The sequence below is a fragment of the Equus caballus genome, chromosome X (assembly GCF_041296265.1).
Source record: "Equus caballus isolate H_3958 breed thoroughbred chromosome X, TB-T2T, whole genome shotgun sequence".
Classification (NCBI taxonomy): domain Eukaryota; kingdom Metazoa; phylum Chordata; class Mammalia; order Perissodactyla; family Equidae; genus Equus; species Equus caballus.
The window spans coordinates 57,383,945-57,406,930 of record NC_091715.1 but is presented as its reverse complement, the minus strand read 5'-3'; positions in this window follow the sequence as shown (position 1 = coordinate 57,406,930).

The window sequence follows — 22,986 nt, the reverse complement described above, 5'->3', positions numbered from 1 at the left end:
GGCAATGTGGCCCACCCAGAGCAGAAGTCCTACTTCAGCCAGATCAGGCCTGCAAAGAAACTGCATTTCACAGGCCTTTGGAAGAGATGTTCCCGGTAGGCTTTAAGAGCACTGTGCAGAGCGAGTTGTTTCTTAGCTTCCCAAAGAGATGGAAGCAAGATGCTGTGGGGCCCACTCGCCCTTTGGAAAGAAGCCTGCTCGTTGTGCCTTTCAGCACTAGGGCAATGTAGCACACCCAGAGCACAAGTCCTACTTCTGCCAGATCAGGCCTGCAAAGAAACTGCGTTTCACAGGCCTTTGGAAGAGATGTTCCCGGTAGGCTGTAAGAGCACTGTGCAGAGCGAGTGGTTTCTTAGCTTCCCAAAGAGCTGGAAGCAAAATGCTGTGGGGCCCAACTCGCCCTTTGGAAAGAAGCCTGCTCGTTGTGCCTTTCAGCTCTAGGGCAAAGTAGCACACCCAGAGCAGAAGTCCTACTTCAGCCAGATCAGGCCTGCAAAGAAACTGCGTTTCACAGGCCTTTGGAAGAGATGTTCCCGGTAGGCTGTAAGAGCACTGTGCAGAGCGATTTGTTTCTTAGCTTCCCAAAGAGCTGGAAGCAAGATGCTGTGCGGCCCAACTCGCCCTTTGGAAAGAAGCCTGCACGTTGGGCCTTTCAGCTCTAGGGCAATGTAACACACCCAGAGCAGAAGTCCTACTTCAGCCAGATCAGGCCTGCAAAGAAACTGCGTTTCACAGGCCTTTGGAAGAGATGTTCCCGGTAGGCTGTAAGAGCACTGTGCAGAGCGAGTGGTTTCTTAGCTTCCCAAAGAGCTGGAAGCAAGATGCTGTGGGGCCCAACTCGCCCTTTGGAAAGAAGCCTGCACGTTGTGTTTTCCATCTCTAGGTCAATGTAGCACACCCAGAGCAGAAGTCCTACTTCAGCCAGATCAGGCCTGCAAAGAAACTGCGTTTCACAGGCCTTTGGAAGAGATGTTCCCGGTAGGCTGTAAGTGCACTGTGCAGAGCGCGTTGTTTCTTAGCTTCCCAAAGAGCTGGAAGCAAGATGCTGTGGGGCCCAGCTCGCCTTTTGGAAAGAAGCCTGCAGGTTGTGCCTTTCAGCTCTAGGGCAATGTAGCACACCCAGAGCAGAAGTCCTACTTCAGCCAGATCAGGCCTGCAAAGAAACTGCGTTTCACAGGCCTTTGGAAGAGATGTTCCCGGTAGGCTGTAAGAGCACTGTGCAGAGCGAGTTGTTTCTTAGCTTCCCAAAGAGCTGGAAGCAATATGCTGTGGGGCCCAACTCGCCCTTTGGAAAGAAGCCTGCACGTTGTGCCGTTCAGCTCTAGGGCAATGTGGCCCACCCAGAGCAGAAGTCCTACTTCAGCCAGATCAGGCCTTCAAAGAAACTGCGTTTCACAGGCCTTTGGAAGAGATGTTCCCGGTAGGCTTTAAGAGCACTGTGCAGAGCGAGTTGTTTCTTAGCTTCCCAAAGAGCTGGAAGCAAGATGCTGTGGGGCCCAACTCGCCCTTTGGAAAGAAGCCTGCACGTTGTGCCTTTCAGCTCTAGGGCAATGTAGCACACCCAGAGCAGAAGTCCTACTTCTGCCTGATCAGGCCTGCAAAGAAACTGCGTTTCACAGGCCTTTGGAAGAGGTGTTCCCGGTAGGCAGTAAGAGCACTGTGCAGAGCGAGTGGTTTCTTAGCTTCCCAAAGAGCTGGAAGCAAGATGCTGTGGGGCCCAACTCGCCCTTTGGAAAGAAGCCTGCACGTTGTGCCTTTCAGCTCTAGGGCAATGTAGCACACCCAGAGCAGAAGTCCTACTTCAGCCAGATCAGGCCTGCAAAGAAACTGCGTTTCACAGGCCTTTGGAAGAGATGTTCCCGGTAGGCTGTAAGAGCACTGTGCAGAGCGAGTTGTTTCTTAGCTTCCCAAAGAGCTGGAAGCAAGATGCTGTGGGGCCCAACTCGCCCTTTGGAAAGAAGCCTGCACGTTGTGCCTGTCAGCTCTAGGGCAATGTGGCCCACCCAGAGCAGAAGTCCTACTTCAGCCAGATCAGGCCTGCAAAGAAACTGCGTTTCACAGGCCTTTGGAAGACATGTTCCCGGTAGGCTTTAAGAGCACTGTGCAGAGCGAGTTGTTTCTTAGCTTCCCAAAGAGCTGGAAGCAAGATGCTGTGGGGCCCACCTCGCCCTTTGGAAAGAAGCCTGCACGTTGTGCCTTTCAGCACTAGGGCAATGTAGCACACCCAGAGCAGAAGTCCTACTTCTGCCAGATCAGGCCTGCAAAGAAACTGCGTTTCACAGGCCTTTGGAAGAGATGTTCCCGGTAGGCTGTAAGAGCACTGTGCAGAGCGAGTGGTTTCTTAGCTTCCCAAAGAGCTGGAAGCAAGATGCTGTGGGGCCCAACTCGCCCTTTGGAAAGAAGCCTGCACGTTGTGCCTTTCAGCTCTAGGGCAATGTAGCACACCCAGAGCAGAAGTCCTACATCAGCCAGATCAGGCCTGCAAAGAAACTGCGTTTCACAGGCCTTTGGAAGAGATGTTCCCGGTAGGCTGTAAGAGCACTGTGCAGAGCGATTTGTTTCTTAGCTTCCCAAAGAGCTGGAAGCAAGATGCTGTGGGGCCCAACTCGCCCTTTGGAAAGAAGCCTGCACGTTGGGCCTTTCAGCTCTAGGGCAATGTAACACACCCAGAGCAGAAGTCCTACTTCAGCCAGATCAGGCCTGCAAAGAAACTGCGTTTCACAGGCCTTTGGAAGAGATGTTCCCGGTAGGCTGTAAGAGCACTGTGCAGAGCGAGTGGTTTCTTAGCTTCCCAAAGAGCTGGAAGCAAGATGCTGTGGGGCCCAACTCGCCCTTTGGAAAGAAGCCTGCACGTTGTGCCTTCCATCTCTAGGGCAATGTAGCACACCCAGAGCAGAAGTCCTACTTCAGCCAGATCAGGCCTGCAAAGAAACTGCGTTTCACAGGCCTTTGGAAGAGATGTTCCCGGTAGGCTGTAAGTGCACTGTGCAGAGCGCGTTGTTTCTTAGCTTCCCAAAGAGCTGGAAGCAAGATGCTGTGGGGCCCAGCTCGCCTTTTGGAAAGAAGCCTGCACGTTGTGCCTTTCAGCTCTAGGGCAATGTAGCACACCCAAGCAGAAGTCCTACTTCAGCCAGATCAGGCCTGCAAAGAAACTGCGTTTCACAGGCCTTTGGAAGAGATCATGCCGGTAGGCTGTAAGAGCACTGTGCAGAGCGAGCTGTTTCTTCGCTTCGCAAAGACCTGGAAGCAAGATGCTGTGGGGCCCAACTCGCCCTTTGGAAAGAAGCCTGCACGTTGTGCCTTTCAGCTCTAGGGCAATGTGGCCCACCCAGAGCAGAAGTCCTACATCTGCCAGATCAGGCCTGCAAAGAAACTGCGTTTCACAGGCCTTTGGAAGAGATGTTCCCGGTAGGCTGTAAGAGCACTGTGCAGAGCGAGTTGTTTCTTAGCTTCCCAAAGAGCTGGAAGCAAGATGCTGTGGGGCCCAACTCGCCCTTTGGAAAGAAGCCTGCACGTTGTGCCTTTCAGCTCTAGGGCAATGTAGCACACCCAGAGCAGAAGTCCTACTTCTGCCAGATCAGGCCTGCAAAGAAACTGCGTTTCACAGGCCTTTGGAAGAGATGTTCCCGGTAGGCTGTAAGAGCACTGTGCAGAGCGAGTTGTTTCTTAGCTTCCCAAAGAGCTGGAAGCAAGATGCTGTGGGGCCCAACTCGCCCTTTGGAAAGAAGCCTGCACGTTGTGCCTTTCAGCTCTAGGGCAATGTAGCACACCCAGAGCAGAAGTCCTACTTCAGCCAGATCAGGCCTGCAAAGAAACTGCGTTTCTCAGGCCTTTGGAAGAGATGTTCCCGGTAGGCTGTAAGAGCACTGTGCAGAGCGAGTGGTTTCTTAGCTTCCCAAAGAGCTGGAAGCAAGATGCTGTGGTGCCCAACTCGCCCTTTGGAAAGAAGCCTGCACGTTGTGCCTTTCAGCTCTAGGGCAATGTAGCACACCCAGAGCAGAAGTCCTACTTCAGCCAGATCAGGCCTGCAAAGAAACTGCGTTTCACAGGCCTTTGGAAGAGATGTTCCCGGTAGGCTGTAAGAGCACTGTGCAGAGCCAGTTGTTTCTTAGCTTCCCAAAGAGCTGGAAGCAAGATGCTGTGGGGCCCAACTCGCCCTTTGGAAAGAAGCCTGCACGTTGTGCCTTTCAGCTCTAGGGCAATGTAGCACACCCAGAGCAGAAGTCCTACTTCAGCCAGATCAGGCCTGCAAAGAAACTGCGTTTCACAGGCCTTTGGAAGAGATGTTCCCGGTAGGCTGTAAGAGCACTGTGCAGAGCGAGTTGTTTCTTAGCTTCCCAAAGAGCTGGAAGCAAGATGCTGTGGGGCCCAACTCGCCCTTTGGAAGGAAGCCTGCACGTTGAGCCTTTCAGCTCTAGGGCTATGTAGCACACCCAGAGCAGAAGTCCTACTTCAGCCAGATCAGGCCTGCAAAGAAACTGCGTTTCACAGGCCTTTGGAAGAGATGTTCCCGGTAGGCTGTAAGAGCACTGTGCAGAGCGAGTTGTTTCTTAGCTTCCCAAAGAGCTGGAAGCAAGATGCTGTGGGGCCCAACTCGCCCTTTGGAAAGAAGCCTGCACGTTGTGCCTTTCAGCTCTAGGGCAATGTAGCACACTCAGAGCAGAAGTCCTACTTCAGCCAGATCAGGCCTGCAAAGAAACTGCGTTTCACAGGCCATTGGAAGAGATGTTCCCGGTAGGCTGTAAGAGCACTGTGCAGAGCGAGTTGTTTCTTAGCTTCCCAAAGAGCTGGAAGCAAGATGCTGTGGGGCCCAACTCGCCCTTTGGAAGGAAGCCTGCACGTTGAGCCTTTCAGCTCTAAGGCTATGTAGCACACCCAGAGCAGAAGTCCTACTTCAGCCAGATCAGGCCTGCAAAGAAACTGCGTTTCACAGGCCTTTGGAAGAGATGTTCCCGGTAGGCTGTAAGAGCACTGTGCAGAGCCAGTTGTTTCTTAGCTTCCCAAAGAGCTGGAAGCAAGATGCTGTGGGGCCCAACTCGCCCTTTGGAAAGAAGCCTGCACGTTGTGCCTTTCAGCTCTAGGGCAATGTAGCACACTCAGAGCAGAAGTCCTACTTCAGCCAGATCAGGCCTGCAAAGGAACTGCGTTTCACAGGCCTTTGGAAGAGATGTTCCCGGTAGGCTGTAAGAGCACTGTGCAGAGGGAGTTGTTTCTTAGCTTCCCAAATAGCTGGAAGCAAGATGCTGTGGGGCCCAACTCGCCCTTTGGAAAGAAGCCTGCACGTTGTGCCTTTCAGCTCTAGGGCAATGTGGCCCACGCAGAGCAGAAGTCCTACTTCAGCCAGATCAGGCCTGCAAAGAAACTGCGTTTCAAAGGCCTTTGGAAGAGATGATGCCGGTAGGCTGTAAGAGCACTGTGCAGAGCGAGTTGTTTCTTAGCTTCGCAAAGAGCTGGAAGCAAGATGCTGTGGGTCCCAACTCGCCCTTTGGAAAGAAGCCTGCACGTTGTGCCTTTCAGCTCTAGGGCAATGTGGGCCACCCAGAGCAGAAGTCCTAATTCAGCCAGATCAGGCCTGCAAAGAAGCTGCGTTTCACAGGCCTTTGGAAGAGATGTTCCCGGTTGGCTGTAAGAGCACTGTGCAGAGCGAGTTGTTTCTTAGCTTCCCAAAGAGCTGGAAGCAAGAGGCTGTGGGGCCCAACGCGCCCTTTGGAAAGAAGCCGGCACGTTGTGCCTTTCAGCTCTAGGGCAATGTAGCACACCCAGAGCGGTAGTCCTACTTCAGCCAGATCAGGCCTGTAAAGAAACTGCGTTTCACAGGCCTTTGGAAGAGATGTTCCCGGTAGGCTTTAAGAGCACTGTGCAGAGCGAGTAGTTTCTTAGCTTCCCAAAGAGCTGGAAGAAAGATGCTGTGGGGCCCAACTCGCCCTTTGGAAAGAAGCCTGCACGTTGTGCCTTTCAGCTCTAGGGCAATGCAGCACACCCAGAACAGAAGACCTACTTCTGCCAGATCAGGCCTGCAAAGAAACTGCGTTTCACAGGCCTTTGGAAGAGATGTTCCCGGTAGGCTTTAAGAGCACTGTGCAGAGCGAGTTGTTTCTTAGCTTCCCAAAGAGCTGGAAGCAAGATGCTGTGGGGCCCAACTCACCCTTTGGAAAGAAGCCTGCACGTTGTGCCTTTCAGCTCTAGGGCAATGTAGCACACCCAGAGCAGAAGTCCTACTTCAGCCAGATCAGGCCTGCAAAGAAACTGCGTTTCACAGGCCTTTGGAAGAGGTGTTCCCGGTAGGCTGTAAGAGCACTGTGCAGAGCGAGTGGTTTCTTAGCTTCCCAAAGAGCTGGAAGCAAGATGCTGTGGGGCCCAACTCGCCCTTTGGAAAGAAGCCTGCACGTTGTGCCTTTCAGCTCTAGGGCAATGTAGCACACCCAGAGCAGAAGTCCTACTTCTGCCAGATCAGGCCTGCAAAGAAACTGCGTTTCACAGGCCTTTGGAAGAGATGTTCCCGGTAGGCTGTAAGAGCACTGTGCAGAGCGAGTTGTTTCTTAGCTTCCCAAAGAGCTGGAAGCAAGATGCTGTGGGGCCCAACTCGCCCTTTGGAAAGAAGCCTGCACGTTGTGCCGTTCAGCTCTAGGGCAATGTGGCCCACCCAGAGCAGAAGTCCTACTTCAGCCAGATCAGGCCTGCAAAGAAACTGCGTTTCACAGGCCTTTGGAAGAGATGTTCCCGGTAGGCTGTAAGAGCACTGTGCAGAGCGAGTTGTTTCTTAGCTTCCCAAAGAGCTGGAAGCAAGATGCTGTGGGGCCCAACTCGCCCTTTGGAAAGAAGCCTGCACGTTGTGCCTTTCAGCTCTAGGGCATTGTAGCACACCCAGAGCAGAAGTCCTACTTCAGCCAGATCAGGCCTGCAAAGAAACTGCGTTTCACAGGCCTTTGGAAGAGATGTTCACGGTAGGATGTAAGAGCACTGTGCAGAGCGAGTTGTTTCTTAGCTTCCCAAAGAGCTGGAAGCAAGATGCTGTGGGGCCCAACTCGCCCTTTGGAAAGAAGCCTGCACGTTGTGCCTTTCAGCTCTAGGGCACTGTAGCACACCCAGAGCAGAAGTCCTACTTCTGCCAGATCAGGCCTGCAAAGAAACTGCGTTTCACAGGCCTTTGGAAGAGATGTTCCCGGTAGGCTGTAAGAGCACTGTGCAGAGCGAGTTGTTTCTTAGCTTCCCAAAGAGCTGGAAGCAAGATGCTGTGGGGCCCAACTCGCCCTTTGGAAAGAAGCCTGCACGTTGTGCCGTTCAGCTCTAGGGCAATGTGGCCCACCCAGAGCAGAAGTCCTACTTCAGCCAGATCAGGCCTGCAAAGAAACTGCGTTTCACAGGCCTTTGGAAGAGATGTTCCCGGTAGGCTGTAAGAGCACTGTGCAGAGCGAGTTGTTTCTTAGCTTCCCAAAGAGCTGGAAGCAAGATGCTGTGGGGCCCAACTCGCCCTTTGCAAAGAAGCCTGCACGTTGTGCCTTTCAGCTCTAGGGCATTGTAGCACACCCAGAGCAGAAGTCCTACTTCTGCCAGATCAGGCCTGCAAAGAAACTGCGTTTCACAGGCCTTTGGAAGAGATGTTCACGGTAGGATGTAAGAGCACTGTGCAGAGCGAGTTGTTTCTTAGCTTCCCAAAGAGCTGGAAGCAAGATGCTGTGGGGCCCAACTCGCCCTTTGGAAAGAAGCCTGCACGTTGTGCCTTTCAGCTCTAGGGCAATGTAGCACACCCAGAGCAGAAGTCCTACTTCAGCCAGATCAGGCCTGCATAGAAACTGCGTTTCACAGGCCTTTGGAAGAGATGTTCCCAGTAGGCTGTAAGAGCACTGTGCAGAGCCAGCTGTTTCCTAGCTTCCCAAAGAGCTGCAAGCAAGATGCTGTGGGGCCCAACTCGCCCTTTGGAAAGAAGCCTGCACGTTGTGGCTTTCAGCTCTAGGGCAATGTAGCACACCCAGAGCAGAAGTCCTACTTCAGCCAGATCAGGCCTGCAAAGAAACTGCGTTTCACAGGCCTTTGGAAGAGATGTTCCCGGTAGGCTGTAAGAGCACTGTGCAGAGCGAGTTGTTTCTTAGCTTCCCAAAGAGCTGGAAACAAGATGCTGTGGGGCCCAACTCACCGTTTGGAAAGAAGCCTGCACGTTGTGCCTTTCAGCTCTAGGGCAATGTAGCACACCCAGAGCAGAAGTCCTACATCTGCCAGATCAGGCCGGCAAAGAAACTGCGTGTCACAGGCCTTTGGAAGAGATGTTCCCGGTAGGCTGTAAGAGCACTGTGCAGAGCGAGTTGTTTCTTAGCTTCCCAAAGAGCTGGAAGCAAGATGCTGTGGGGCCCAACTCGCCCTTTGGAAAGAAGCCTGTACGTTGTGCCTTTCAGCTCTAGGGCAATGTAGCACAACCAGAGCAGAAGTCCTACTTCAGCCAGATCATGCCTTCAAAGAAACTGCATTTCACAGGCCTTTGGAAGAGATGTTCCCGGTAGGCTTTAAGAGCACTGTGCAGAGCGAGTTGTTTCTTAGCTTCCCAAAGAGCTGGAAGCAAGATGCTGTGGGGCCCAACTCGCCCTTTGGAAAGAAGCCTGCACGTTGTGCCGTTCAGCTCTAGGGCAATGTGGCCCACCCAGAGCAGAAGTCCTACTTCAGCCAGATCAGGCCTGCAAAGAAACTGCGTTTCACAGGCCTTTGGAAGAGATGTTCCCGGTAGGCTGTAAGAGCACTGTGCAGAGCGAGTTGTTTCTTAGCTTCCCAAAGAGCTGGAAGCAAGATGCTGTGGGGCCCAACTCGCCCTTTGGAAAGAAGCCTGCACGTTGTGCCTTTCAGCTCTAGGGCATTGTAGCACACCCAGAGCAGAAGTCCTACTTCTGCCAGATCAGGCCTGCAAAGAAACTGCGTTTCACAGGCCTTTGGAAGAGATGTTCACGGTAGGATCTAAGAGCACTGTGCAGAGCGAGTGGTTTCTTAGCTTCCCAAAGAGCTGGAAGCAAGATGCTGTGGGGCCCAACTCGCCCTTTGGAAAGAAGCCTGCACGTTGTGCCTTTCAGCTCTAGGGCAATGTAGCACACCCAGAGCAGAAGTCCTACTTCAGCCAGATCAGGCCTGCATAGAAACTGCGTTTCACAGGCCTTTGGAAGAGATGTTCCCGGTAGGCTGTAAGAGCACTGTGCAGAGCCAGCTGTTTCCTAGCTTCCCAAAGAGCTGCAAGCAAGATGCTGTGGGGCCCAACTCGCCCTTTGGAAAGAAGCCTGCACGTTGTGCCTTTCAGCTCTAGGGCAATGTAGCACACCCAGAGCAGAAGTCCTACTTCAGCCAGATCAGGCCTGCAAAGAAACTGCGTTTCACAGGCCTTTGGAAGAGATGTTCCCGGTAGGCTGTAAGAGCACTGTGCAGAGCGAGTTGTTTCTTAGCTTCCCAAAGAGCTGGAAACAAGATGCTGTGGGGCCCAACTCACCGTTTGGAAAGAAGCCTGCACGTTGTGCCTTTCAGCTCTAGGGCAATGTAGCACACCCAGAGCAGAAGTCCTACATCTGCCAGATCAGGCCTGCAAAGAAACTGCGTGTCACAGGCCTTTGGAAGGGATGTTCCCGGTAGGCTGTAAGAGCACTGTGCAGAGCGAGTTGTTTCTTAGCTTCCCAAAGAGCTGGAAGCAAGATGCTGTGGGGCCCAACTCGCCCTTTGGAAAGAAGCCTGCACGTTGTGCCTTTCAGCTCTAGGGCAATGTAGCACACCCAGAGCAGAAGTCCTACTTCAGCCAGATCATGCCTTCAAAGAAACTGCGTTTCACAGGCCTTTGGAAGAGATGATGCCGGTAGGCTGTAAGAGCACTGTGCAGAGCGAGTTGTTTCTTAGCTTCGCAAAGAGCTGGAAGCAAGATGCTGTGGGTCCCAACTCGCGCTTTGGAAAGAAGCCTGCACGTTGTGCCTTTCAGCTCTAGGGCAATGTGGCCCACCCAGAGCAGAAGTCCTAATTCAGCCAGATCAGGCCTGCAAAGAAACTGCGTTTCACAGGCCTTTGGAAGAGATGTTCCCGGTTGGCTGTAAGAGCACTGTGCAGAGCGAGTTGTTTCTTAGCTTCCCAAAGAGCTGGAAGCAAGATGCTGTGGGGCCCAACGCGCCCTTTGGAAAGAAGCCGGCACGTTGTGCCTTTCAGCTCTAGGGCAATGTAGCACACCCAGAGCAGTAGTCCTACTTCAGCCAGATCAGGCCTGCAAAGAAACTGTGTTTCACAGGCCTTTGGAAGAGATGTTCCCGGTAGGCTTTAAGAGCACTGTGCAGAGCGAGTTGTTTCTTAGCTTCCCAAAGAGCTGGAAGCAAGATGCTGTGGGGCCCAACTCGCCCTTTGGAAAGAAGCCTGCACGTTGTGCCTTTCAGCTCTAGGGCAATGTAGCACACCCAGAACAGAAGTCCTACTTCTGCCAGATCAGGCCTGCAAAGAAACTGCATTTCACAGGCCTTTGGAAGAGATGCTCCTGGTAGGCTTTAAGAGCACTGTGCAGAGCGAGTTGTTTCTTAGCTTCCCAAAGAGCTGGAAGCAAGATGCTGTGGGGCCCAACTCGCCCTTTGGAAAGAAGCCTGCACGTTGTGCCTTTCAGCTCTAGGGCAATGTAACACACCCAGAGCAGAAGTCCTACTTCAGCCAGATCAGGCCTGCATAGAAACTGCGTTTCACAGGCCTTTGGAAGAGATGTTCCCGGTAGGCTGTAAGAGCACTGTGCAGAGCGAGTTGTTTCTTAGCTTCCCAAAGAGCTGGAAGCAAGATGCTGTGGGGCCCAACGCGCCCTTTGGAAAGAAGCCTGCACGTTGTGCCTTTCAGCTCTAGGGCAATGTAGCACACCCAGAGCAGAAGTCCTACTTCAGCCAGATCATGCCTGCAAAGAAACTGCGTTTCACAGGCCTTTGGAAGAGATGATGCCGGTAGGCTGTAAGAGCACTGTGCAGAGCGAGTTGTTTCTTAGCTTCGCAAACAGCTGGAAGCAAGATGCTGTGGGTCCCAACTCGCCCTTTGGAAAGAAGCCTGCACGTTGTGCCTTTCAGCTCTAGGGCAATGTGGCCCACCCAGAGCAGAAGTCCTAATTCAGCCAGATCAGGCCTGCAAAGAAACTGCGTTTCACAGGCCTTTGGAAGAGATGTTCCCGGTTGGGTGTAAGAGCACTATGCAGAGCGAGTTGTTTCTTAGCTTCCCAAAGAGCTGGAAGCAAGATGCTGTGGGGCCCAACTCGCCCTTTGGAAAGAAGCCTGCACGTTGTGCCTTTCAGCTCTAGGGCAATGTGGCACACCCAGAGCAGAAGTCCTACTTCAGCCAGATCAGGCCTGCAAAGAAACTGCGTTTCACAGGCCTTTGGAAGAGATGTTCCCGGTAGGCTGTAAGAGCACTGTGCAGAGCGAGTTGTTTCTTAGCTTCCCAAAGAGCTGGAAGCAAGATGCTGTGGGGCCCAACTCGCCCGTTGGAAAGAAGCCTGCACGTTGTGCCGTTCAGTTCTAGGGCAATGTGGCCCACCCAGAGCAGAAGTCCTACTTCAGCCAGATCAGGCCTTCAAAGAAACTGCGTTTCACAGGCCTTTGGAAGAGATGTTCCCGGTAGGCTTTAAGAGCACTGTGCAGAGCGAGTTGTTTCTTAGCTTCCCAAAGAGCTGGAAGCAAGATGCTGTGGGGCCCAACTCGCCCTTTGGAAAGAAGCCTGCACGTTGTGCCTTTCAGCTCTAGGGCAATGTAGCACACCCAGAGCAGAAGTCCTACTTCTGCCTGATCAGGCCTGCAAAGAAACTGCGTTTCACAGGCCTTTGAAAGAGATGTCCCCGGTAGGCTGTAAGTGCACTGTGCAGAGCGCGTTGTTTCTTAGCTTCCCAAAGAGCTGGAAGCAAGATGCTGTGGGGCCCAACTCGCCCTTTGGAAAGAAGCCTGCACGTTGTGCCTTTCAGCTCTAGGGCAATGTAACACACCCAGAGCAGAAGTCCTACTTCAGCCAGATCAGGCCTTCAAAGAAACTGCGTTTCACAGGCCTTTGGAAGAGATGTTCCCGGTAGGCTTTAAGAGCACTGTGCAGAGCGATTTGTTTCTTAGCTTCCCAAAGAGCTGGAAGCAAGATGCTGTGGGGCCCAACTCGCCCTTTGGAAAGAAGCCTGCACGTTGTGCCTTTCAGCTCTAGGGCAATGTAGCACACCCAGAGCAGAAGTCCTACATCTGCCTGATCAGGCCTGCAAAGAAACTGCGTTTCACAGGCTTTTGGAAGAGGTGTTCCCGGTAGGCAGTAAGAGCACTGTGCAGAGCGAGTGGTTTCTTAGCTTCCCAAAGAGCTGGAAGCAAGATGCTGTGGGGCCCAACTCGCCCTTTGGAAAGAAGCCTGCACGTTGTGCCTTTCAGCTCTAGGGCAATGTAGCACACCCAGAGCAGAAGTCCTACTTCAGCCAGATCAGGCCTGCAAAGAAACTGCGTTTCACAGGCCTTTGGAAGAGATGTTCCCGGTAGGCTGTAAGAGCACTGTGCAGAGCGAGTTGTTTCTTAGCTTCCCAAAGAGCTGGAAGCAAGATGCTGTGGGGCCCAACTCGCCCTTTGGAAAGATGCCTGCACGTTGTGCCTTTCAGCTCTAGGGCAATGTGGCCCACCCAGAGCAGAAGTCCTACTTCAGCCAGATCAGGCCTGCAAAGAAACTGCATTTCACAGGCCTTTGGAAGAGATGTTCCCGGTAGGCTTTAAGAGCACTGTGCAGAGCGAGTTGTTTCTTAGCTTCCCAAAGAGCTGGAAGCAAGATGCTGTGGGGCCCACTCGCCCTTTGGAAAGAAGCCTGCTCGTTGTGCCTTTCAGCACTAGGGCAATGTAGCACACCCAGAGCACAAGTCCTACTTCTGCCAGATCAGGCCTGCAAAGAAACTGCGTTTCACAGGCCTTTGGAAGAGATGTTCCCGGTAGGCTGTAAGAGCACTGTGCAGAGCGAGTGGTTTCTTAGCTTCCCAAAGAGCTGGAAGCAAAATGCTGTGGGGCCCAACTCGCCCTTTGGAAAGAAGCCTGCTCGTTGTGCCTTTCAGCTCTAGGGCAAAGTAGCACACCCAGAGCAGAAGTCCTACTTCAGCCAGATCAGGCCTGCAAAGAAACTGCGTTTCACAGGCCTTTGGAAGAGATGTTCCCGGTAGGCTGTAAGAGCACTGTGCAGAGCGATTTGTTTCTTAGCTTCCCAAAGAGCTGGAAGCAAGATGCTGTGCGGCCCAACTCGCCCTTTGGAAAGAAGCCTGCACGTTGGGCCTTTCAGCTCTAGGGCAATGTAACACACCCAGAGCAGAAGTCCTACTTCAGCCAGATCAGGCCTGCAAAGAAACTGCGTTTCACAGGCCTTTGGAAGAGATGTTCCCGGTAGGCTGTAAGAGCACTGTGCAGAGCGAGTGGTTTCTTAGCTTCCCAAAGAGCTGGAAGCAAGATGCTGTGGGGCCCAACTCGCCCTTTGGAAAGAAGCCTGCACGTTGTGCCTTTCAGCTCTAGGGCAAAGTAGCACACCCAGAGCAGAAGTCCTACTTCAGCCAGATCAGGCCTGCATAGAAACTGCGTTTCACAGGCCTTTGGAAGAGATGTTCCCAGTAGGCTGTAAGAGCACTGTGCAGAGCCAGCTGTTTCCTAGCTTCCCAAAGAGCTGCAAGCAAGATGCTGTGGGGCCCAACTCGCCCTTTGGAAAGAAGCCTGCACGTTGTGGCTTTCAGCTCTAGGGCAATGTAGCACACCCAGAGCAGAAGTCCTACTTCAGCCAGATCAGGCCTGCAAAGAAACTGCGTTTCACAGGCCTTTGGAAGAGATGTTCCCGGTAGGCTGTAAGAGCACTGTGCAGAGCGAGTTGTTTCTTAGCTTCCCAAAGAGCTGGAAACAAGATGCTGTGGGGCCCAACTCACCGTTTGGAAAGAAGCCTGCACGTTGTGCCTTTCAGCTCTAGGGCAATGTAGCACACCCAGAGCAGAAGTCCTACATCTGCCAGATCAGGCCGGCAAAGAAACTGCGTGTCACAGGCCTTTGGAAGAGATGTTCCCGGTAGGCTGTAAGAGCACTGTGCAGAGCGAGTTGTTTCTTAGCTTCCCAAAGAGCTGGAAGCAAGATGCTGTGGGGCCCAACTCGCCCTTTGGAAAGAAGCCTGTACGTTGTGCCTTTCAGCTCTAGGGCAATGTAGCACAACCAGAGCAGAAGTCCTACTTCAGCCAGATCATGCCTTCAAAGAAACTGCATTTCACAGGCCTTTGGAAGAGATGTTCCCGGTAGGCTTTAAGAGCACTGTGCAGAGCGAGTTGTTTCTTAGCTTCCCAAAGAGCTGGAAGCAAGATGCTGTGGGGCCCAACTCGCCCTTTGGAAAGAAGCCTGCACGTTGTGCCGTTCAGCTCTAGGGCAATGTGGCCCACCCAGAGCAGAAGTCCTACTTCAGCCAGATCAGGCCTGCAAAGAAACTGCGTTTCACAGGCCTTTGGAAGAGATGTTCCCGGTAGGCTGTAAGAGCACTGTGCAGAGCGAGTTGTTTCTTAGCTTCCCAAAGAGCTGGAAGCAAGATGCTGTGGGGCCCAACTCGCCCTTTGGAAAGAAGCCTGCACGTTGTGCCTTTCAGCTCTAGGGCATTGTAGCACACCCAGAGCAGAAGTCCTACTTCTGCCAGATCAGGCCTGCAAAGAAACTGCGTTTCACAGGCCTTTGGAAGAGATGTTCACGGTAGGATCTAAGAGCACTGTGCAGAGCGAGTGGTTTCTTAGCTTCCCAAAGAGCTGGAAGCAAGATGCTGTGGGGCCCAACTCGCCCTTTGGAAAGAAGCCTGCACGTTGTGCCTTTCAGCTCTAGGGCAATGTAGCACACCCAGAGCAGAAGTCCTACTTCAGCCAGATCAGGCCTGCATAGAAACTGCGTTTCACAGGCCTTTGGAAGAGATGTTCCCGGTAGGCTGTAAGAGCACTGTGCAGAGCCAGCTGTTTCCTAGCTTCCCAAAGAGCTGCAAGCAAGATGCTGTGGGGCCCAACTCGCCCTTTGGAAAGAAGCCTGCACGTTGTGCCTTTCAGCTCTAGGGCAATGTAGCACACCCAGAGCAGAAGTCCTACTTCAGCCAGATCAGGCCTGCAAAGAAACTGCGTTTCACAGGCCTTTGGAAGAGATGTTCCCGGTAGGCTGTAAGAGCACTGTGCAGAGCGAGTTGTTTCTTAGCTTCCCAAAGAGCTGGAAACAAGATGCTGTGGGGCCCAACTCACCGTTTGGAAAGAAGCCTGCACGTTGTGCCTTTCAGCTCTAGGGCAATGTAGCACACCCAGAGCAGAAGTCCTACATCTGCCAGATCAGGCCTGCAAAGAAACTGCGTGTCACAGGCCTTTGGAAGGGATGTTCCCGGTAGGCTGTAAGAGCACTGTGCAGAGCGAGTTGTTTCTTAGCTTCCCAAAGAGCTGGAAGCAAGATGCTGTGGGGCCCAACTCGCCCTTTGGAAAGAAGCCTGCACGTTGTGCCTTTCAGCTCTAGGGCAATGTAGCACACCCAGAGCAGAAGTCCTACTTCAGCCAGATCATGCCTTCAAAGAAACTGCGTTTCACAGGCCTTTGGAAGAGATGATGCCGGTAGGCTGTAAGAGCACTGTGCAGAGCGAGTTGTTTCTTAGCTTCGCAAAGAGCTGGAAGCAAGATGCTGTGGGTCCCAACTCGCGCTTTGGAAAGAAGCCTGCACGTTGTGCCTTTCAGCTCTAGGGCAATGTGGCCCACCCAGAGCAGAAGTCCTAATTCAGCCAGATCAGGCCTGCAAAGAAACTGCGTTTCACAGGCCTTTGGAAGAGATGTTCCCGGTTGGCTGTAAGAGCACTGTGCAGAGCGAGTTGTTTCTTAGCTTCCCAAAGAGCTGGAAGCAAGATGCTGTGGGGCCCAACGCGCCCTTTGGAAAGAAGCCGGCACGTTGTGCCTTTCAGCTCTAGGGCAATGTAGCACACCCAGAGCAGTAGTCCTACTTCAGCCAGATCAGGCCTGCAAAGAAACTGTGTTTCACAGGCCTTTGGAAGAGATGTTCCCGGTAGGCTTTAAGAGCACTGTGCAGAGCGAGTTGTTTCTTAGCTTCCCAAAGAGCTGGAAGCAAGATGCTGTGGGGCCCAACTCGCCCTTTGGAAAGAAGCCTGCACGTTGTGCCTTTCAGCTCTAGGGCAATGTAGCACACCCAGAACAGAAGTCCTACTTCTGCCAGATCAGGCCTGCAATTTAACTGCATTTCACAGGCCTTTGGAAGAGATGCTCCTGGTAGGCTTTAAGAGCACTGTGCAGAGCGAGTTGTTTCTTAGCTTCCCAAAGAGCTGGAAGCAAGATGCTGTGGGGCCCAACTCGCCCTTTGGAAAGAAGCCTGCACGTTGTGCCTTTCAGCTCTAGGGCAATGTAACACACCCAGAGCAGAAGTCCTACTTCAGCCAGATCAGGCCTGCATAGAAACTGCGTTTCACAGGCCTTTGGAAGAGATGTTCCCGGTAGGCTGTAAGAGCACTGTGCAGAGCGAGTTGTTTCTTAGCTTCCCAAAGAGCTGGAAGCAAGATGCTGTGGGGCCCAACGCGCCCTTTGGAAAGAAGCCTGCACGTTGTGCCTTTCAGCTCTAGGGCAATGTAGCACACCCAGAGCAGAAGTCCTACTTCAGCCAGATCATGCCTGCAAAGAAACTGCGTTTCACAGGCCTTTGGAAGAGATGATGCCGGTAGGCTGTAAGAGCACTGTGCAGAGCGAGTTGTTTCTTAGCTTCGCAAACAGCTGGAAGCAAGATGCTGTGGGTCCCAACTCGCCCTTTGGAAAGAAGCCTGCACGTTGTGCCTTTCAGCTCTAGGGCAATGTGGCCCACCCAGAGCAGAAGTCCTAATTCAGCCAGATCAGGCCTGCAAAGAAACTGCGTTTCACAGGCCTTTGGAAGAGATGTTCCCGGTTGGGTGTAAGAGCACTATGCAGAGCGAGTTGTTTCTTAGCTTCCCAAAGAGCTGGAAGCAAGATGCTGTGGGGCCCAACTCGCCCTTTGGAAATAAGCCTGCACGTTGTGCCTTTCAGCTCTAGGGCAATGTGGCACACCCAGAGCAGAAGTCCTACTTCAGCCAGATCAGGCCTGCAAAGAAACTGCGTTTCACAGGCCTTTGGAAGAGATGTTCCCGGTAGGCTGTAAGAGCACTGTGCAGAGCGAGTTGTTTCTTAGCTTCCCAAAGAGCTGGAAGCAAGATGCTGTGGGGCCCAACTCGCCCGTTGGAAAGAAGCCTGCACGTTGTGCCGTTCAGTTCTAGGGCAATGTGGCCCACCCAGAGCAGAAGTCCTACTTCAGCCAGATCAGGCCTTCAAAGAAACTGCGTTTCACAGGCCTTTGGAAGAGATGTTCCCGGTAGGCTTTAAGAGCACTGTGCAGAGCGAGTTGTTTCTTAGCTTCCCAAAGAGCTGGAAGCAAGATGCTGTGGGGCCCAACTCGCCCTTTGGAAAGAAGCCTGCACGTTGTGCCTTTCAGCTCTAGGGCAATGTAGCACACCCAGAGCAGAAGTCCTACTTCTGCCTGATCAGGCCTGCAAAGAAACTGCGTTTCACAGGCCTTTGGAAGAGGTGTTCCCGGTAGGCTGTAAGAGCACTGTGCAGAGCGAGTTGTTTCTTAGCTTCCCAAAGAGCTGTAAGCAAGATGCTGTGGGGCCCAACTCGCCCTTTGGAAAGAAGCCTGCACGTTGTGCCTTTCAGCTCTAGGGCAATGTAGCACACCCAGAGCAGAAGTCCTACTTCAGCCAGATCAGGCCTGCAAAGAAACTGCGTTTCACAGGCCTTTGGAAGAGATGTTCCCGGTAGGCTGTAAGAGCACTGTGCAGAGCGAGTTGTTTCTTAGCTTCCCAAAGAGCTGGAAGCAAGATGCTGTGGGGCCCAACTCGCCCTTTGGAAAGAAGCCTGCACGTTGTGCCTTTCAGCTCTAGGGCAATGTGGCCCACCCAGAGCAGAAGTCCTACTTCAGCCAGATCAGGCCTGCAAAGAAACTGCGTTTCACAGGCCTTTGGAAGAGATGTTCCCGGTAGGCTTTAAGAGCACTGTGCAGAGCGAGTTGTTTCTTAGCTTCCCAAAGAGCTGGAAGCAAGATGCTGTGGGGCCCAACTCGCCCTTTGGAAAGAAGCCTGCACGTTGTGCCTTTCAGCACTAGGGCAATGTAGCACACCCAGAGCAGAAGTCCTACTTCTGCCAGATCAGGCCTGCAAAGAAACTGCGTTTCACAGGCCTTTGGAAGAGATGTTCCCGGTAGGCTGTAAGAGCACTGTGCAGAGCGAGTGGTTTCTTAGCTTCCCAAAGAGCTGGAAGCAAGATGCTGTGGGGCCCAACTCGCCCTTTGGAAAGAAGCCTGCACGTTGTGCCTTTCAGCTCTAGGGCTATGTAGCACACCCAGAGCAGAAGTCCTACTTCAGCCAGATCAGGCCTGCAAAGAAACTGCGTTTCACAGGCCTTTGGAAGAGATGTTCCCGGTAGGCTGTAAGAGCACTGTGCAGAGCGAGTTGTTTCTTAGCTTCCCAAAGAACTGGAAGCAAGATGCTGTGGGGCCCAACTCGCCCTTTGGAAAGAAGCCTGCACGTTGTGCCTTTCAGCTCTAGGGCAATGTAGCACACCCAGAGCAGAAGTCCTACTTCAGCCAGATCAGGCCTGCAAAGAAACTGCGTTTCACAGGCCTTTGAAAGAGATGTTCCCGGTAGGCTGTAAGAGCACTGTGCAGAGCGATTTGTTTCTTAGCTTCCCAAAGAGCTGGAAGCAAGATGCTGTGGGGCCCAACTCGCCCTTTGGAAAGAAGCCTGCACGTTGGGCCTTTCAGCTCTATGGCAATGTAACACACCCAGAGCAGAAGTCCTACTTCAGCCAGATCAGGCCTGCAAAGAAACTGCGTTTCACAGGCCTTTGGAAGAGATGTTCCCGGTAGGCTGTAAGAGCACTGTGCAGAGCGAGTGGTTTCTTAGCTTCCCAAAGAGCTGGAAGCAAGATGCTGTGGGGCCCAGCTCGCCCTTTGGAAAGAAGCCTGCACGTTGTGCCTTCCATCTCTAGGGCAATGTAGCACACCCAGAGCAGAAGTCCTACTTCAGCCAGATCAGGCCTGCAAAGAAACTGCGTTTCACAGGCCTTTGGAAGAGATGTTCCCGGTAGGCTGTAAGAGCACTGTGCAGAGCGAGTTGTTTCTTAGCTTCCCAAAGAGCTGGAAGCAAGATGCTGTGGGGCCCAACTCGCCCTTTGGAAAGAAGCCTGCACGTTGTGCCTTCCAACTCTAGGGCAATGTAGCACACCCAGAGCAGAAGTCCTACTTCAGCCAGATCAGGCCTGCAAAGAAACTGCGTTTCACAGGCCTTTGAAAGAGATGTCCCCGGTAGGCTGTAAGTGCACTGTGCAGAGCGCGTTGTTTCTTAGCTTCCCAAAGAGCTGGAAGCAAGATGCTGTGGGGCCCAACTCGCCCTTTGGAAAGAAGCCTGCACGTTGTGCCTTTCAGCTCTAGGGCAATGTAACACACCCAGAGCAGAAGTCCTACTTCAGCCAGATCAGGCCTTCAAAGAAACTGCGTTTCACAGGCCTTTGGAAGAGATGTTCCCGGTAGGCTTTAAGAGCACTGTGCAGAGCGATTTGTTTCTTAGCTTCCCAAAGAGCTGGAAGCAAGATGCTGTGGGGCCCAACTCGCCCTTTGGAAAGAAGCCTGCACGTTGTGCCTTTCAGCTCTAGGGCAATGTAGCACACCCAGAGCAGAAGTCCTACATCTGCCTGATCAGGCCTGCAAAGAAACTGCGTTTCACAGGCTTTTGGAAGAGGTGTTCCCGGTAGGCAGTAAGAGCACTGTGCAGAGCGAGTGGTTTCTTAGCTTCCCAAAGAGCTGGAAGCAAGATGCTGTGGGGCCCAACTCGCCCTTTGGAAAGAAGCCTGCACGTTGTGCCTTTCAGCTCTAGGGCAATGTAGCACACCCAGAGCAGAAGTCCTACTTCAGCCAGATCAGGCCTGCAAAGAAACTGCGTTTCACAGGCCTTTGGAAGAGATGTTCCCGGTAGGCTGTAAGAGCACTGTGCAGAGCGAGTTGTTTCTTAGCTTCCCAAAGAGCTGGAAGCAAGATGCTGTGGGGCCCAACTCGCCCTTTGGAAAGAAGCCTGCACGTTGTGCCTTTCAGCTCTAGGGCAATGTGGCCCACCCAGAGCAGAAGTCCTACTTCAGCCAGATCAGGCCTGCAAAGAAACTGCATTTCACAGGCCTTTGGAAGAGATGTTCCCGGTAGGCTTTAAGAGCACTGTGCAGAGCGAGTTGTTTCTTAGCTTCCCAAAGAGCTGGAAGCAAGATGCTGTGGGGCCCACTCGCCCTTTGGAAAGAAGCCTGCTCGTTGTGCCTTTCAGCACTAGGGCAATGTAGCACACCCAGAGCACAAGTCCTACTTCTGCCAGATCAGGCCTGCAAAGAAACTGCGTTTCACAGGCCTTTGGAAGAGATGTTCCCGGTAGGCTGTAAGAGCACTGTGCAGAGCGAGTGGTTTCTTAGCTTCCCAAAGAGCTGGAAGCAAAATGCTGTGGGGCCCAACTCGCCCTTTGGAAAGAAGCCTGCTCGTTGTGCCTTTCAGCTCTAGGGCAAAGTAGCACACCCAGAGCAGAAGTCCTACTTCAGCCAGATCAGGCCTGCAAAGAAACTGCGTTTCACAGGCCTTTGGAAGAGATGTTCCCGGTAGGCTGTAAGAGCACTGTGCAGAGCGATTTGTTTCTTAGCTTCCCAAAGAGCTGGAAGCAAGATGCTGTGCGGCCCAACTCGCCCTTTGGAAAGAAGCCTGCACGTTGGGCCTTTCAGCTCTAGGGCAATGTAACACACCCAGAGCAGAAGTCCTACTTCAGCCAGATCAGGCCTGCAAAGAAACTGCGTTTCACAGGCCTTTGGAAGAGATGTTCCCGGTAGGCTGTAAGAGCACTGTGCAGAGCGAGTGGTTTCTTAGCTTCCCAAAGAGCTGGAAGCAAGATGCTGTGGGGCCCAACTCGCCCTTTGGAAAGAAGCCTGCACGTTGTGTTTTCCATCTCTAGGGCAATGTAGCACACCCAGAGCAGAAGTCCTACTTCAGCCAGATCAGGCCTGCAAAGAAACTGCGTTTCACAGGCCTTTGGAAGAGATGTTCCCGGTAGGCTGTAAGTGCACTGTGCAGAGCGCGTTGTTTCTTAGCTTCCCAAAGAGCTGGAAGCAAGATGCTGTGGGGCCCAGCTCGCCTTTTGGAAAGAAGCCTGCACGTTGTGCCTTTCAGCTCTAGGGCAATGTAGCACACCCAGAGCAGAAGTCCTACTTCAGCCAGATCAGGCCTGCAAAGAAACTGCGTTTCACAGGCCTTTGGAAGAGATGTTCCCGGTAGGCTGTAAGAGCACTGTGCAGAGCGAGTTGTTTCTTAGCTTCCCAAAGAGCTGGAAGCAATATGCTGTGGGGCCCAACTCGCCCTTTGGAAAGAAGCCTGCACGTTGTGCCGTTCAGCTCTAGGGCAATGTGGCCCACCCAGAGCAGAAGTCCTACTTCAGCCAGATCAGGCCTTCAAAGAAACTGCGTTTCACAGGCCTTTGGAAGAGATGTTCCCGGTAGGCTTTAAGAGCACTGTGCAGAGCGAGTTGTTTCTTAGCTTCCCAAAGAGCTGGAAGCAAGATGCTGTGGGGCCCAACTCGCCCTTTGGAAAGAAGCCTGCACGTTGTGCCTTTCAGCTCTAGGGCAATGTAGCACACCCAGAGCAGAAGTCCTACTTCTGCCTGATCAGGCCTGCAAAGAAACTGCGTTTCACAGGCCTTTGGAAGAGGTGTTCCCGGTAGGCAGTAAGAGCACTGTGCAGAGCGAGTGGTTTCTTAGCTTCCCAAAGAGCTGGAAGCAAGATGCTGTGGGGCCCAACTCGCCCTTTGGAAAGAAGCCTGCACGTTGTGCCTTTCAGCTCTAGGGCAATGTAGCACACCCAGAGCAGAAGTCCTACTTCAGCCAGATCAGGCCTGCAAAGAAACTGCGTTTCACAGGCCTTTGGAAGAGATGTTCCCGGTAGGCTGTAAGAGCACTGTGCAGAGCGAGTTGTTTCTTAGCTTCCCAAAGAGCTGGAAGCAAGATGCTGTGGGGCCCAACTCGCCCTTTGGAAAGAAGCCTGCACGTTGTGCCTGTCAGCTCTAGGGCAATGTGGCCCACCCAGAGCAGAAGTCCTACTTCAGCCAGATCAGGCCTGCAAAGAAACTGCGTTTCACAGGCCTTTGGAAGACATGTTCCCGGTAGGCTTTAAGAGCACTGTGCAGAGCGAGTTGTTTCTTAGCTTCCCAAAGAGCTGGAAGCAAGATGCTGTGGGGCCCACCTCGCCCTTTGGAAAGAAGCCTGCACGTTGTGCCTTTCAGCACTAGGGCAATGTAGCACACCCAGAGCAGAAGTCCTACTTCTGCCAGATCAGGCCTGCAAAGAAACTGCGTTTCACAGGCCTTTGGAAGAGATGTTCCCGGTAGGCTGTAAGAGCACTGTGCAGAGCGAGTGGTTTCTTAGCTTCCCAAAGAGCTGGAAGCAAGATGCTGTGGGGCCCAACTCGCCCTTTGGAAAGAAGCCTGCACGTTGTGCCTTTCAGCTCTAGGGCAATGTAGCACACCCAGAGCAGAAGTCCTACATCAGCCAGATCAGGCCTGCAAAGAAACTGCGTTTCACAGGCCTTTGGAAGAGATGTTCCCGGTAGGCTGTAAGAGCACTGTGCAGAGCGATTTGTTTCTTAGCTTCCCAAAGAGCTGGAAGCAAGATGCTGTGGGGCCCAACTCGCCCTTTGGAAAGAAGCCTGCACGTTGGGCCTTTCAGCTCTAGGGCAATGTAACACACCCAGAGCAGAAGTCCTACTTCAGCCAGATCAGGCCTGCAAAGAAACTGCGTTTCACAGGCCTTTGGAAGAGATGTTCCCGGTAGGCTGTAAGAGCACTGTGCAGAGCGAGTGGTTTCTTAGCTTCCCAAAGAGCTGGAAGCAAGATGCTGTGGGGCCCAACTCGCCCTTTGGAAAGAAGCCTGCACGTTGTGCCTTCCATCTCTAGGACAAT